General features: G+C 46.8%; 5 non-coding genes and 2 pseudogenes across 5 annotated transcripts; all 7 read left to right on the top strand.

The window, feature by feature from the left end:
- The first annotated feature begins 374 nt into the window (after positions 1-374).
- Positions 375-565, top strand: LOC130299289 (U2 spliceosomal RNA). Its single transcript, XR_008850459.1, has one exon. It is a non-coding gene; the product is annotated as a U2 spliceosomal RNA (small nuclear RNA).
- A 2,094-nt stretch (positions 566-2,659) lies between these two features.
- LOC130299288 (U2 spliceosomal RNA) lies at positions 2,660-2,850 on the top strand. The gene has a single exon (XR_008850458.1). It is a non-coding gene; the product is annotated as a U2 spliceosomal RNA (small nuclear RNA).
- A 2,099-nt stretch (positions 2,851-4,949) lies between these two features.
- LOC130299287 (U2 spliceosomal RNA) lies at positions 4,950-5,140 on the top strand. The gene has a single exon (XR_008850457.1). It is a non-coding gene; the product is annotated as a U2 spliceosomal RNA (small nuclear RNA).
- Positions 5,141-7,239: 2,099 nt separating this feature from the next.
- Positions 7,240-7,430, top strand: LOC130299286 (U2 spliceosomal RNA). Its single transcript, XR_008850456.1, has one exon. It is a non-coding gene; the product is annotated as a U2 spliceosomal RNA (small nuclear RNA).
- Positions 7,431-9,515: 2,085 nt separating this feature from the next.
- Positions 9,516-9,675, top strand: LOC130299267 (U2 spliceosomal RNA; annotated as a pseudogene).
- Positions 9,676-10,368: 693 nt separating this feature from the next.
- Positions 10,369-10,558, top strand: LOC130299264 (U2 spliceosomal RNA). The gene has a single exon (XR_008850438.1). It is a non-coding gene; the product is annotated as a U2 spliceosomal RNA (small nuclear RNA).
- Positions 10,559-12,645: 2,087 nt separating this feature from the next.
- LOC130299268 (U2 spliceosomal RNA) lies at positions 12,646-12,755 on the top strand (annotated as a pseudogene).
- Positions 12,756-12,876: the final 121 nt, after the last annotated feature.

Genomic DNA, 12,876 nt, shown 5'->3' with positions numbered 1-12,876 from the left:
CCGTGGGTGTTGGTTTGATACCGTTTGGGGACAGCCAAGGAGGCATCTGCAGGCAACAAAGGTAGGTGTGTGCTTGTGTGTGTGTTTCCTATGCAGATCCTAAGCCCAGTGTCACATGCAAGTAGGAGGAGTAAGAAGGGTTCCTGGCAAATCCGGGTTATGGATTGCATTTAAAAAGGCCCCGTGGGAGTGCAATGGGCCCCTGTCTTGCTGCTTAGCAATAATGGTATGGGTTTAGGTTCTGCTGTGTGTACTGGTGGTTGACTGCCCCCCAGCCCAGAGTGTGCATGGAAAATTGTCTGGCAGCCTCCCTGACAGCAAGCAGTGATAGTGCCCATGAAGGGGACCTTGTTGGGCCCGCCCCTTTCACGGTTATCGCTTCTCGGCCTTTTGGCTAAGATCAAGTGTAGTATCTGTTCTTATCAGTTTAATATCTGATACGTCCCCTATCTGGGGACCATATATTAAATGGATTTTTGAGAACGGGGGCCGATTTCGAAGCTTGCTTCCGTCGCCCTATGCATTGACCCGATATGGCAGTATCTTCGGGTACAGTGCACCACCCCCTTACAGGGTTAAAAAGAAAGATTCCTACTTTCATTGCTACCTGCTTGCTGGCTAGCCAGCTAGCCAGCCCTGTGGGCCTTGCTGCTGCTGCAGCCAAAAAACAAAAGGTGGTGCTGCTGCTGCTTCTGCTGCTTCTGCTTCTGCTTGTGTCTGGCCCCTGTTGGAGCGTCCAGGCACAGGACTTCTGCTGCTGCTGACTAAATGGCCTCCTTAATTGGATCATTTGAGTAGCCAGCACACCTGTGCAGGTAGGGCATGACATGATAGGCAGCTGCCTTGATAGCGGGTGGGTGCTGAATGTTCCTAATTGACAAAATAAGATTAATGCTTATGAAGAAATATAAAATCTCATCCCTTCCCCAATATCGCGCCACACCCCTACCCCTTAATTCCCTGGTTGAACGTGATGGACATATGTCTTTTTTCGACCGTACTAACTATGTAACTATGTAACATAACATGGGGGGGGGGTCTCCTGGCTGTTCACACAGGTGTGTCATTGCTGTACATTGACCATGCATTGCTTCTGTGGTATTGCAAAGGCAAAGACAAATGCTTCCAGCCATCCATTGCACTAATGGATTGGTCATCAGCTGGCTGTCTATGTCCCGCATCAATATAGACCAAAGTACAGAGGGTTAGGCTATGCTATTGTGCACCTACCTGATGCATCAGAAGGTGCGAGGCCCTTGCTAAATTCTGTGCACAGACTTTGAGATCTATGCTTTAGACTGTATCTAAACCTGCTCCAACATGGACTGACATTCTGGCCTACTTTCAGCCGATGCGACTTGTCTGTCGCTGAACAGTCGCTTTTTATGTATTCAGCACCTATGTATAATGTTGTAAAAATGCTCTAGAAGCTAAAGTCGCAGAAATGTCACACATATTTGGCCTGCAACTTTCTGTGCGACAAATTCAGACAGGAAAAATCAGTATAAATCCTTAGAAAATTATCCCCCAGTGTCTCCATCTGCTGGCGGTATTGAATAAGCATTGCTGCACTGATGGGGTATGCATTAGACGAAAAAAAAGAAGAAAAAGAAGAATAATACGCCCAGAAAAGAGGCGAAAAGGAGAAAAACGTAAAAAAACGTGAAAAAAAAGTAAGAGGAGGAGAAGGGAAAAAAGGTGGAAATGGGTTTAAAAGTGATTTCGGCGGAGAAATATATATATATATATATATATATATATATATATATATATATATATATATATATGCGCACACACACACATAGATATAAACGTATTCTCCGTTGAGATATTGCAGCCGCTGCTGTGTCCAGGCCCAGGAGCCTTAGCACTGTGCTGTGATGTCACTCAATACCACTGACATCACTAGGTGTAAACAACATCTCTCCTTTGCTGTGTATGTGACTATGGAGCTGTTTGGTGATGTCGTCTATTACGGCCTTCATAGAAGCAACAGGAGATTGTTGCATCCATCTAGAACCCTCAGAACTACAGTGCTATGATGTCACTCACTTCCACAGGCCTTGCAGAGTGTAAACAACAACAACCCAGCTTTGTTGTGTATGTAACCAAAGGGATTTGTGATGTCACCTAGAACCTTCACAGCAGCGACAGCTTTATGAGGAGCATCAGCACTGCTCTGCCTGAGCAGAACCATCACCGCCATAGGTTGTCAAATAACCCGGATTTAACCCACACAGGTAAGTCCAATGGGGTGCAGGCATGTCCTCTATGCTTACAGCTTCCCGTGGGTGTTGGTTTGATACCGTTTGGGGACAGCCAAGGAGGCATCTGCAGGCAACAAAGGTAGGTGTGTGCTTGTGTGTGTGTTTCCTATGCAGATCCTAAGCCCAGTGTCACATGCAAGTAGGAGGAGTAAGAAGGGTTCCTGGCAAATCCGGGTTATGGATTGCATTTAAAAAGGCCCCGTGGGAGTGCAATGGGCCCCTGTCTTGCTGCTTAGCAATAATGGTATGGGTTTAGGTTCTGCTGTGTGTACTGGTGGTTGACTGCCCCCCAGCCCAGAGTGTGCATGGAAAATTGTCTGGCAGCCTCCCTGACAGCAAGCAGTGATAGTGCCCATGAAGGGGACCTTGTTGGGCCCGCCCCTTTCACGGTTATCGCTTCTCGGCCTTTTGGCTAAGATCAAGTGTAGTATCTGTTCTTATCAGTTTAATATCTGATACGTCCCCTATCTGGGGACCATATATTAAATGGATTTTTGAGAACGGGGGCCGATTTCGAAGCTTGCTTCCGTCGCCCTATGCATTGACCCGATATGGCAGTATCTTCGGGTACAGTGCACCACCCCCTTACAGGGTTAAAAAGAAAGATTCCTACTTTCATTGCTACCTGCTTGCTGGCTAGCCAGCTAGCCAGCCCTGTGGGCCTTGCTGCTGCTGCAGCCAAAAAACAAAAGGTGGTGCTGCTGCTGCTTCTGCTGCTTCTGCTTCTGCTTGTGTCTGGCCCCTGTTGGAGCGTCCAGGCACAGGACTTCTGCTGCTGCTGACTAAATGGCCTCCTTAATTGGATCATTTGAGTAGCCAGCACACCTGTGCAGGTAGGGCATGACATGATAGGCAGCTGCCTTGATAGCGGGTGGGTGCTGAATGTTCCTAATTGACAAAATAAGATTAATGCTTATGAAGAAATATAAAATCTCATCCCTTCCCCAATATCGCGCCACACCCCTACCCCTTAATTCCCTGGTTGAACGTGATGGACATATGTCTTTTTTCGACCGTACTAACTATGTAACTATGTAACATAACATGGGGGGGGGGTCTCCTGGCTGTTCACACAGGTGTGTCATTGCTGTACATTGACCATGCATTGCTTCTGTGGTATTGCAAAGGCAAAGACAAATGCTTCCAGCCATCCATTGCACTAATGGATTGGTCATCAGCTGGCTGTCTATGTCCCGCATCAATATAGACCAAAGTACAGAGGGTTAGGCTATGCTATTGTGCACCTACCTGATGCATCAGAAGGTGCGAGGCCCTTGCTAAATTCTGTGCACAGACTTTGAGATCTATGCTTTACTGTATCTAAACCTGCTCCAACATGGACTGACATTCTGGCCTACTTTCAGCCGATGCGACTTGTCTGTCGCTGAACAGTCGCTTTTTATGTATTCAGCACCTATGTATAATGTTGTAAAAATGCTCTAGAAGCTAAAGTCGCAGAAATGTCACACATATTTGGCCTGCAACTTTCTGTGCGACAAATTCAGACAGGAAAAATCAGTATAAATCCTTAGAAAATTATCCCCCAGTGTCTCCATCTGCTGGCGGTATTGAATAAGCATTGCTGCACTGATGGGGTATGCATTAGACGAAAAAAAAGAAGAAAAAGAAGAATAATACGCCCAGAAAAGAGGCGAAAAGGAGAAAAACGTAAAAAAACGTGAAAAAAAAGTAAGAGGAGGAGAAGGGAAAAAAAGGTGGAAATGGGTTTAAAAGTGATTTCGGCGGAGAAATATATATATATATATATATATATATATATATATATATATATATATATATATATATATATGCGCACACACACACATAGATATAAACGTATTCTCCGTTGAGATATTGCAGCCGCTGCTGTGTCCAGGCCCAGGAGCCTTAGCACTGTGCTGTGATGTCACTCAATACCACTGACATCACTAGGTGTAAACAACATCTCTCCTTTGCTGTGTATGTGACTATGGAGCTGTTTGGTGATGTCGTCTATTACGGCCTTCATAGAAGCAACAGGAGATTGTTGCATCCATCTTGAACCCTCAGAACTACAGTGCTATGATGTCACTCACTTCCACAGGCCTTGCAGAGTGTAAACAACAACAACCCAGCTTTGTTGTGTATGTAACCAAAGGGATTTGTGATGTCACCTAGAACCTTCACAGCAGCGACAGCTTTATGAGGAGCATCAGCACTGCTCTGCCTGAGCAGAACCATCACCGCCATAGGTTGTCAAATAACCCGGATTTAACCCACACAGGTAAGTCCAATGGGGTGCAGGCATGTCCTCTATGCTTACAGCTTCCCGTGGGTGTTGGTTTGATACCGTTTGGGGACAGCCAAGGAGGCATCTGCAGGCAACAAAGGTAGGTGTGTGCTTGTGTGTGTGTTTCCTATGCAGATCCTAAGCCCAGTGTCACATGCAAGTAGGAGGAGTAAGAAGGGTTCCTGGCAAATCCGGGTTATGGATTGCATTTAAAAAGGCCCCGTGGGAGTGCAATGGGCCCCTGTCTTGCTGCTTAGCAATAATGGTATGGGTTTAGGTTCTGCTGTGTGTACTGGTGGTTGACTGCCCCCCAGCCCAGAGTGTGCATGGAAAATTGTCTGGCAGCCTCCCTGACAGCAAGCAGTGATAGTGCCCATGAAGGGGACCTTGTTGGGCCCGCCCCTTTCACGGTTATCGCTTCTCGGCCTTTTGGCTAAGATCAAGTGTAGTATCTGTTCTTATCAGTTTAATATCTGATACGTCCCCTATCTGGGGACCATATATTAAATGGATTTTTGAGAACGGGGGCCGATTTCGAAGCTTGCTTCCGTCGCCCTATGCATTGACCCGATATGGCAGTATCTTCGGGTACAGTGCACCACCCCCTTACAGGGTTAAAAAGAAAGATTCCTACTTTCATTGCTACCTGCTTGCTGGCTAGCCAGCTAGCCAGCCCTGTGGGCCTTGCTGCTGCTGCAGCCAAAAAACAAAAGGTGGTGCTGCTGCTGCTTCTGCTGCTTCTGCTTCTGCTTGTGTCTGGCCCCTGTTGGAGCGTCCAGGCACAGGACTTCTGCTGCTGCTGACTAAATGGCCTCCTTAATTGGATCATTTGAGTAGCCAGCACACCTGTGCAGGTAGGGCATGACATGATAGGCAGCTGCCTTGATAGCGGGTGGGTGCTGAATGTTCCTAATTGACAAAATAAGATTAATGCTTATGAAGAAATATAAAATCTCATCCCTTCCCCAATATCGCGCCACACCCCTACCCCTTAATTCCCTGGTTGAACGTGATGGACATATGTCTTTTTTCGACCGTACTAACTATGTAACTATGTAACATAACATGGGGGGGGGGTCTCCTGGCTGTTCACACAGGTGTGTCATTGCTGTACATTGACCATGCATTGCTTCTGTGGTATTGCAAAGGCAAAGACAAATGCTTCCAGCCATCCATTGCACTAATGGATTGGTCATCAGCTGGCTGTCTATGTCCCGCATCAATATAGACCAAAGTACAGAGGGTTAGGCTATGCTATTGTGCACCTACCTGATGCATCAGAAGGTGCGAGGCCCTTGCTAAATTCTGTGCACAGACTTTGAGATCTATGCTTTAGACTGTATCTAAACCTGCTCCAACATGGACTGACATTCTGGCCTACTTTCAGCCGATGCGACTTGTCTGTCGCTGAACAGTCGCTTTTTATGTATTCAGCACCTATGTATAATGTTGTAAAAATGCTCTAGAAGCTAAAGTCGCAGAAATGTCACACATATTTGGCCTGCAACTTTCTGTGCGACAAATTCAGACAGGAAAAATCAGTATAAATCCTTAGAAAATTATCCCCCAGTGTCTCCATCTGCTGGCGGTATTGAATAAGCATTGCTGCACTGATGGGGTATGCATTAGACGAAAAAAAAGAAGAAAAAGAAGAATAATACGCCCAGAAAAGAGGCGAAAAGGAGAAAAACGTAAAAAAACGTGAAAAAAAAGTAAGAGGAGGAGAAGGGAAAAAAAGGTGGAAATGGGTTTAAAAGTGATTTCGGCGGAGAAATATATATATATATATATATATATATATATATATATATATATATATATATATATATATGCGCACACACACACATAGATATAAACGTATTCTCCGTTGAGATATTGCAGCCGCTGCTGTGTCCAGGCCCAGGAGCCTTAGCACTGTGCTGTGATGTCACTCAATACCACTGACATCACTAGGTGTAAACAACATCTCTCCTTTGCTGTGTATGTGACTATGGAGCTGTTTGGTGATGTCGTCTATTACGGCCTTCATAGAAGCAACAGGAGATTGTTGCATCCATCTTGAACCCTCAGAACTACAGTGCTATGATGTCACTCACTTCCACAGGCCTTGCAGAGTGTAAACAACAACAACCCAGCTTTGTTGTGTATGTAACCAAAGGGATTTGTGATGTCACCTAGAACCTTCACAGCAGCGACAGCTTTATGAGGAGCATCAGCACTGCTCTGCCTGAGCAGAACCATCACCGCCATAGGTTGTCAAATAACCCGGATTTAACCCACACAGGTAAGTCCAATGGGGTGCAGGCATGTCCTCTATGCTTACAGCTTCCCGTGGGTGTTGGTTTGATACCGTTTGGGGACAGCCAAGGAGGCATCTGCAGGCAACAAAGGTAGGTGTGTGCTTGTGTGTGTGTTTCCTATGCAGATCCTAAGCCCAGTGTCACATGCAAGTAGGAGGAGTAAGAAGGGTTCCTGGCAAATCCGGGTTATGGATTGCATTTAAAAAGGCCCCGTGGGAGTGCAATGGGCCCCTGTCTTGCTGCTTAGCAATAATGGTATGGGTTTAGGTTCTGCTGTGTGTACTGGTGGTTGACTGCCCCCCAGCCCAGAGTGTGCATGGAAAATTGTCTGGCAGCCTCCCTGACAGCAAGCAGTGATAGTGCCCATGAAGGGGACCTTGTTGGGCCCGCCCCTTTCACGGTTATCGCTTCTCGGCCTTTTGGCTAAGATCAAGTGTAGTATCTGTTCTTATCAGTTTAATATCTGATACGTCCCCTATCTGGGGACCATATATTAAATGGATTTTTGAGAACGGGGGCCGATTTCGAAGCTTGCTTCCGTCGCCCTATGCATTGACCCGATATGGCAGTATCTTCGGGTACAGTGCACCACCCCCTTACAGGGTTAAAAAGAAAGATTCCTACTTTCATTGCTACCTGCTTGCTGGCTAGCCAGCTAGCCAGCCCTGTGGGCCTTGCTGCTGCTGCAGCCAAAAAACAAAAGGTGGTGCTGCTGCTGCTTCTGCTGCTTCTGCTTCTGCTTGTGTCTGGCCCCTGTTGGAGCGTCCAGGCACAGGACTTCTGCTGCTGCTGACTAAATGGCCTCCTTAATTGGATCATTTGAGTAGCCAGCACACCTGTGCAGGTAGGGCATGACATGATAGGCAGCTGCCTTGATAGCGGGTGGGTGCTGAATGTTCCTAATTGACAAAATAAGATTAATGCTTATGAAGAAATATAAAATCTCATCCCTTCCCCAATATCGCGCCACACCCCTACCCCTTAATTCCCTGGTTGAACGTGATGGACATATGTCTTTTTTCGACCGTACTAACTATGTAACTATGTAACATAACATGGGGGGGGGGTCTCCTGGCTGTTCACACAGGTGTGTCATTGCTGTACATTGACCATGCATTGCTTCTGTGGTATTGCAAAGGCAAAGACAAATGCTTCCAGCCATCCATTGCACTAATGGATTGGTCATCAGCTGGCTGTCTATGTCCCGCATCAATATAGACCAAAGTACAGAGGGTTAGGCTATGCTATTGTGCACCTACCTGATGCATCAGAAGGTGCGAGGCCCTTGCTAAATTCTGTGCACAGACTTTGAGATCTATGCTTTAGACTGTATCTAAACCTGCTCCAACATGGACTGACATTCTGGCCTACTTTCAGCCGATGCGACTTGTCTGTCGCTGAACAGTCGCTTTTTATGTATTCAGCACCTATGTATAATGTTGTAAAAATGCTCTAGAAGCTAAAGTCGCAGAAATGTCACACATATTTGGCCTGCAACTTTCTGTGCGACAAATTCAGACAGGAAAAATCAGTATAAATCCTTAGAAAATTATCCCCCAGTGTCTCCATCTGCTGGCGGTATTGAATAAGCATTGCTGCACTGATGGGGTATGCATTAGACGAAAAAAAAGAAGAAAAAGAAGAATAATACGCCCAGAAAAGAGGCGAAAAGGAGAAAAACGTAAAAAAACGTGAAAAAAAAGTAAGAGGAGGAGAAGGGAAAAAAAGGTGGAAATGGGTTTAAAAGTGATTTCGGCGGAGAAATATATATATATATATATATATATATATATATATATATATATATGCGCACACACACACATAGATATAAACGTATTCTCCGTTGAGATATTGCAGCCGCTGCTGTGTCCAGGCCCAGGAGCCTTAGCACTGTGCTGTGATGTCACTCAATACCACTGACATCACTAGGTGTAAACAACATCTCTCCTTTGCTGTGTATGTGACTATGGAGCTGTTTGGTGATGTCGTCTATTACGGCCTTCATAGAAGCAACAGGAGATTGTTGCATCCATCTTGAACCCTCAGAACTACAGTGCTATGATGTCACTCACTTCCACAGGCCTTGCAGAGTGTAAACAACAACAACCCAGCTTTGTTGTGTATGTAACCAAAGGGATTTGTGATGTCACCTAGAACCTTCACAGCAGCGACAGCTTTATGAGGAGCATCAGCACTGCTCTGCCTGAGCAGAACCATCACCGCCATAGGTTGTCAAATAACCCGGATTTAACCCACACAGGTAAGTCCAATGGGGTGCAGGCATGTCCTCTATGCTTACAGCTTCCCGTGGGTGTTGGTTTGATACCGTTTGGGGACAGCCAAGGAGGCATCTGCAGGCAACAAAGGTAGGTGTGTGCTTGTGTGTGTGTTTCCTATGCAGATCCTAAGCCCAGTGTCACATGCAAGTAGGAGGAGTAAGAAGGGTTCCTGGCAAATCCGGGTTATGGATTGCATTTAAAAAGGCCCCGTGGGAGTGCAATGGGCCCCTGTCTTGCTGCTTAGCAATAATGGTATGGGTTTAGGTTCTGCTGTGTGTACTGGTGGTTGACTGCCCCCCAGCCCAGAGTGTGCATGGAAAATTGTCTGGCAGCCTCCCTGACAGCAAGCAGTGATAGTGCCCATGAAGGGGACCTTGTTGGGCCCGCCCCTTTCACGGTTATCGCTTCTCGGCCTTTTGGCTAAGATCAAGTGTAGTATCTGTTCTTATCAGTTTTCATGCTGGTGGGGATGGGTGCTGCATGGAGGATGCAGGTGTACCAGGGCTTTCCGGGGCTGGTTCTGAGGAATCAGCTCGACGGCTGCCCCGATGTGACCTGTTCCCTCCGGGTCTCGCCATGAGGCTGAGAGGGTCTAGAGCCGAGGTACTTTTGTGCCTCGGGGAGTGGTGACCCCGAGGTGCCGAAACTCACTGGGAGAATAGACTCACTGAGTTGAAGCACGGGCACCATAATCTCTTCACCTTGTGGCACTCACCTCTTGATTCCCGGCCTTCTGGCTAGGATCAGAGAAATTTTTATAGATCCGGCCGGATGTCCGGGCAGTATATCTGCACACATTCACTTATTTATTTCTTTTTTGTCTCACTGTGTCACTTTTTGCGTGTTGTGTGTTCACAGGATTTGTCAGGATGCGGTAGCCCTTCTGGGTGTCCCTCCTGGCGGTCTAGGGGAGGTGTGTGTGGCCATTAGGTTCCGCACCTCCCTGCAAACACCCCGGGTACTCCTGCTTTGGCAGGGTACCTACCGTAATCGGCTCTGCGGGCAGATACCTTGGCTAACGCCAAGGGGGATGCCGGGAGCATTTGTGGTCCCCTAGTAGCTTCGGCGAAAAGGGACATCGAACCTGGAACCTCGCAGGTACCTTTTGGTCCGGAGGCGAAGGGTAAGGTTTGTTGGGGGGCCTCTCTCCTATCGGAGAAGGGCTTGCGATAGACCGCATCCTTTGTGCACGTTTTTTTAGTGTAACACGTTTGCACTTTTTCTTGCACTTTGGGTGAATCGAAAGCACGTTCCTCGGCTTTAAAAAAAAAAAAAAAAAAAAAAAAAAAATCTGTTCTTATCAGTTTAATATCTGATACGTCCCCTATCTGGGGACCATATATTAAATGGATTTTTGAGAACGGGGGCCGATTTCGAAGCTTGCTTCCGTCGCCCTATGCATTGACCCGATATGGCAGTATCTTCGGGTACAGTGCACCACCCCCTTACAGGGTTAAAAAGAAAGATTCCTACTTTCATTGCTACCTGCTTGCTGGCTAGCCAGCTAGCCAGCCCTGTGGGCCTTGCTGCTGCTGCAGCCAAAAAACAAAAGGTGGTGCTGCTGCTGCTTCTGCTGCTTCTGCTTCTGCTTGTGTCTGGCCCCTGTTGGAGCGTCCAGGCACAGGACTTCTGCTGCTGCTGACTAAATGGCCTCCTTAATTGGATCATTTGAGTAGCCAGCACACCTGTGCAGGTAGGGCATGACATGATAGGCAGCTGCCTTGATAGCGGGTGGGTGCTGAATGTTCCTAATTGACAAAATAAGATTAATGCTTATGAAGAAATATAAAATCTCATCCCTTCCCCAATATCGCGCCACACCCCTACCCCTTAATTCCCTGGTTGAACGTGATGGACATATGTCTTTTTTCGACCGTACTAACTATGTAACTATGTAACATAACATGGGGGGGGGGTCTCCTGGCTGTTCACACAGGTGTGTCATTGCTGTACATTGACCATGCATTGCTTCTGTGGTATTGCAAAGGCAAAGACAAATGCTTCCAGCCATCCATTGCACTAATGGATTGGTCATCAGCTGGCTGTCTATGTCCCGCATCAATATAGACCAAAGTACAGAGGGTTAGGCTATGCTATTGTGCACCTACCTGATGCATCAGAAGGTGCGAGGCCCTTGCTAAATTCTGTGCACAGACTTTGAGATCTATGCTTTAGACTGTATCTAAACCTGCTCCAACATGGACTGACATTCTGGCCTACTTTCAGCCGATGCGACTTGTCTGTCGCTGAACAGTCGCTTTTTATGTATTCAGCACCTATGTATAATGTTGTAAAAATGCTCTAGAAGCTAAAGTCGCAGAAATGTCACACATATTTGGCCTGCAACTTTCTGTGCGACAAATTCAGACAGGAAAAATCAGTATAAATCCTTAGAAAATTATCCCCCAGTGTCTCCATCTGCTGGCGGTATTGAATAAGCATTGCTGCACTGATGGGGTATGCATTAGACGAAAAAAAAGAAGAAAAAGAAGAATAATACGCCCAGAAAAGAGGCGAAAAGGAGAAAAACGTAAAAAAACGTGAAAAAAAAGTAAGAGGAGGAGAAGGGAAAAAAAGGTGGAAATGGGTTTAAAAGTGATTTCGGCGGAGAAATATATATATATATATATATATATATATATATATATATATATATATGCGCACACACACACATAGATATAAACGTATTCTCCGTTGAGATATTGCAGCCGCTGCTGTGTCCAGGCCCAGGAGCCTTAGCACTGTGCTGTGATGTCACTCAATACCACTGACATCACTAGGTGTAAACAACATCTCTCCTTTGCTGTGTATGTGACTATGGAGCTGTTTGGTGATGTCGTCTATTACGGCCTTCATAGAAGCAACAGGAGATTGTTGCATCCATCTTGAACCCTCAGAACTACAGTGCTATGATGTCACTCACTTCCACAGGCCTTGCAGAGTGTAAACAACAACAACCCAGCTTTGTTGTGTATGTAACCAAAGGGATTTGTGATGTCACCTAGAACCTTCACAGCAGCGACAGCTTTATGAGGAGCATCAGCACTGCTCTGCCTGAGCAGAACCATCACCGCCATAGGTTGTCAAATAACCCGGATTTAACCCACACAGGTAAGTCCAATGGGGTGCAGGCATGTCCTCTATGCTTACAGCTTCCCGTGGGTGTTGGTTTGATACCGTTTGGGGACAGCCAAGGAGGCATCTGCAGGCAACAAAGGTAGGTGTGTGCTTGTGTGTGTGTTTCCTATGCAGATCCTAAGCCCAGTGTCACATGCAAGTAGGAGGAGTAAGAAGGGTTCCTGGCAAATCCGGGTTATGGATTGCATTTAAAAAGGCCCCGTGGGAGTGCAATGGGCCCCTGTCTTGCTGCTTAGCAATAATGGTATGGGTTTAGGTTCTGCTGTGTGTACTGGTGGTTGACTGCCCCCCAGCCCAGAGTGTGCATGGAAAATTGTCTGGCAGCCTCCCTGACAGCAAGCAGTGATAGTGCCCATGAAGGGGACCTTGTTGGGCCCGCCCCTTTCACGGTTATCGCTTCTCGGCCTTTTGGCTAAGATCAAGTGTAGTATCTGTTCTTATCAGTTTTTCATGCCGGTGTACCGTAACGCCGGTATGGGGCTGGTGGGGATGGGTGCTGCATGGAGGATGCAGGTGTACCAGGGCTTTCCGGGGCTGGTTCTGAGGAATCAGCTCGACGGCTGCCCCGATGTGACCTGTTCCCTCCGGGTCTCGCCATGAGGCTGAGAGGGTCTAGAGCCGAG

The sequence above is a fragment of the Hyla sarda genome, unplaced genomic scaffold, assembly GCF_029499605.1.
Source record: "Hyla sarda isolate aHylSar1 unplaced genomic scaffold, aHylSar1.hap1 scaffold_1045, whole genome shotgun sequence".
NCBI classification, from domain to species: domain Eukaryota; kingdom Metazoa; phylum Chordata; class Amphibia; order Anura; family Hylidae; genus Hyla; species Hyla sarda.
Note: the sequence above shows the minus strand (reverse complement) of the source record. Positions and strands in the feature narration are given on the sequence as shown.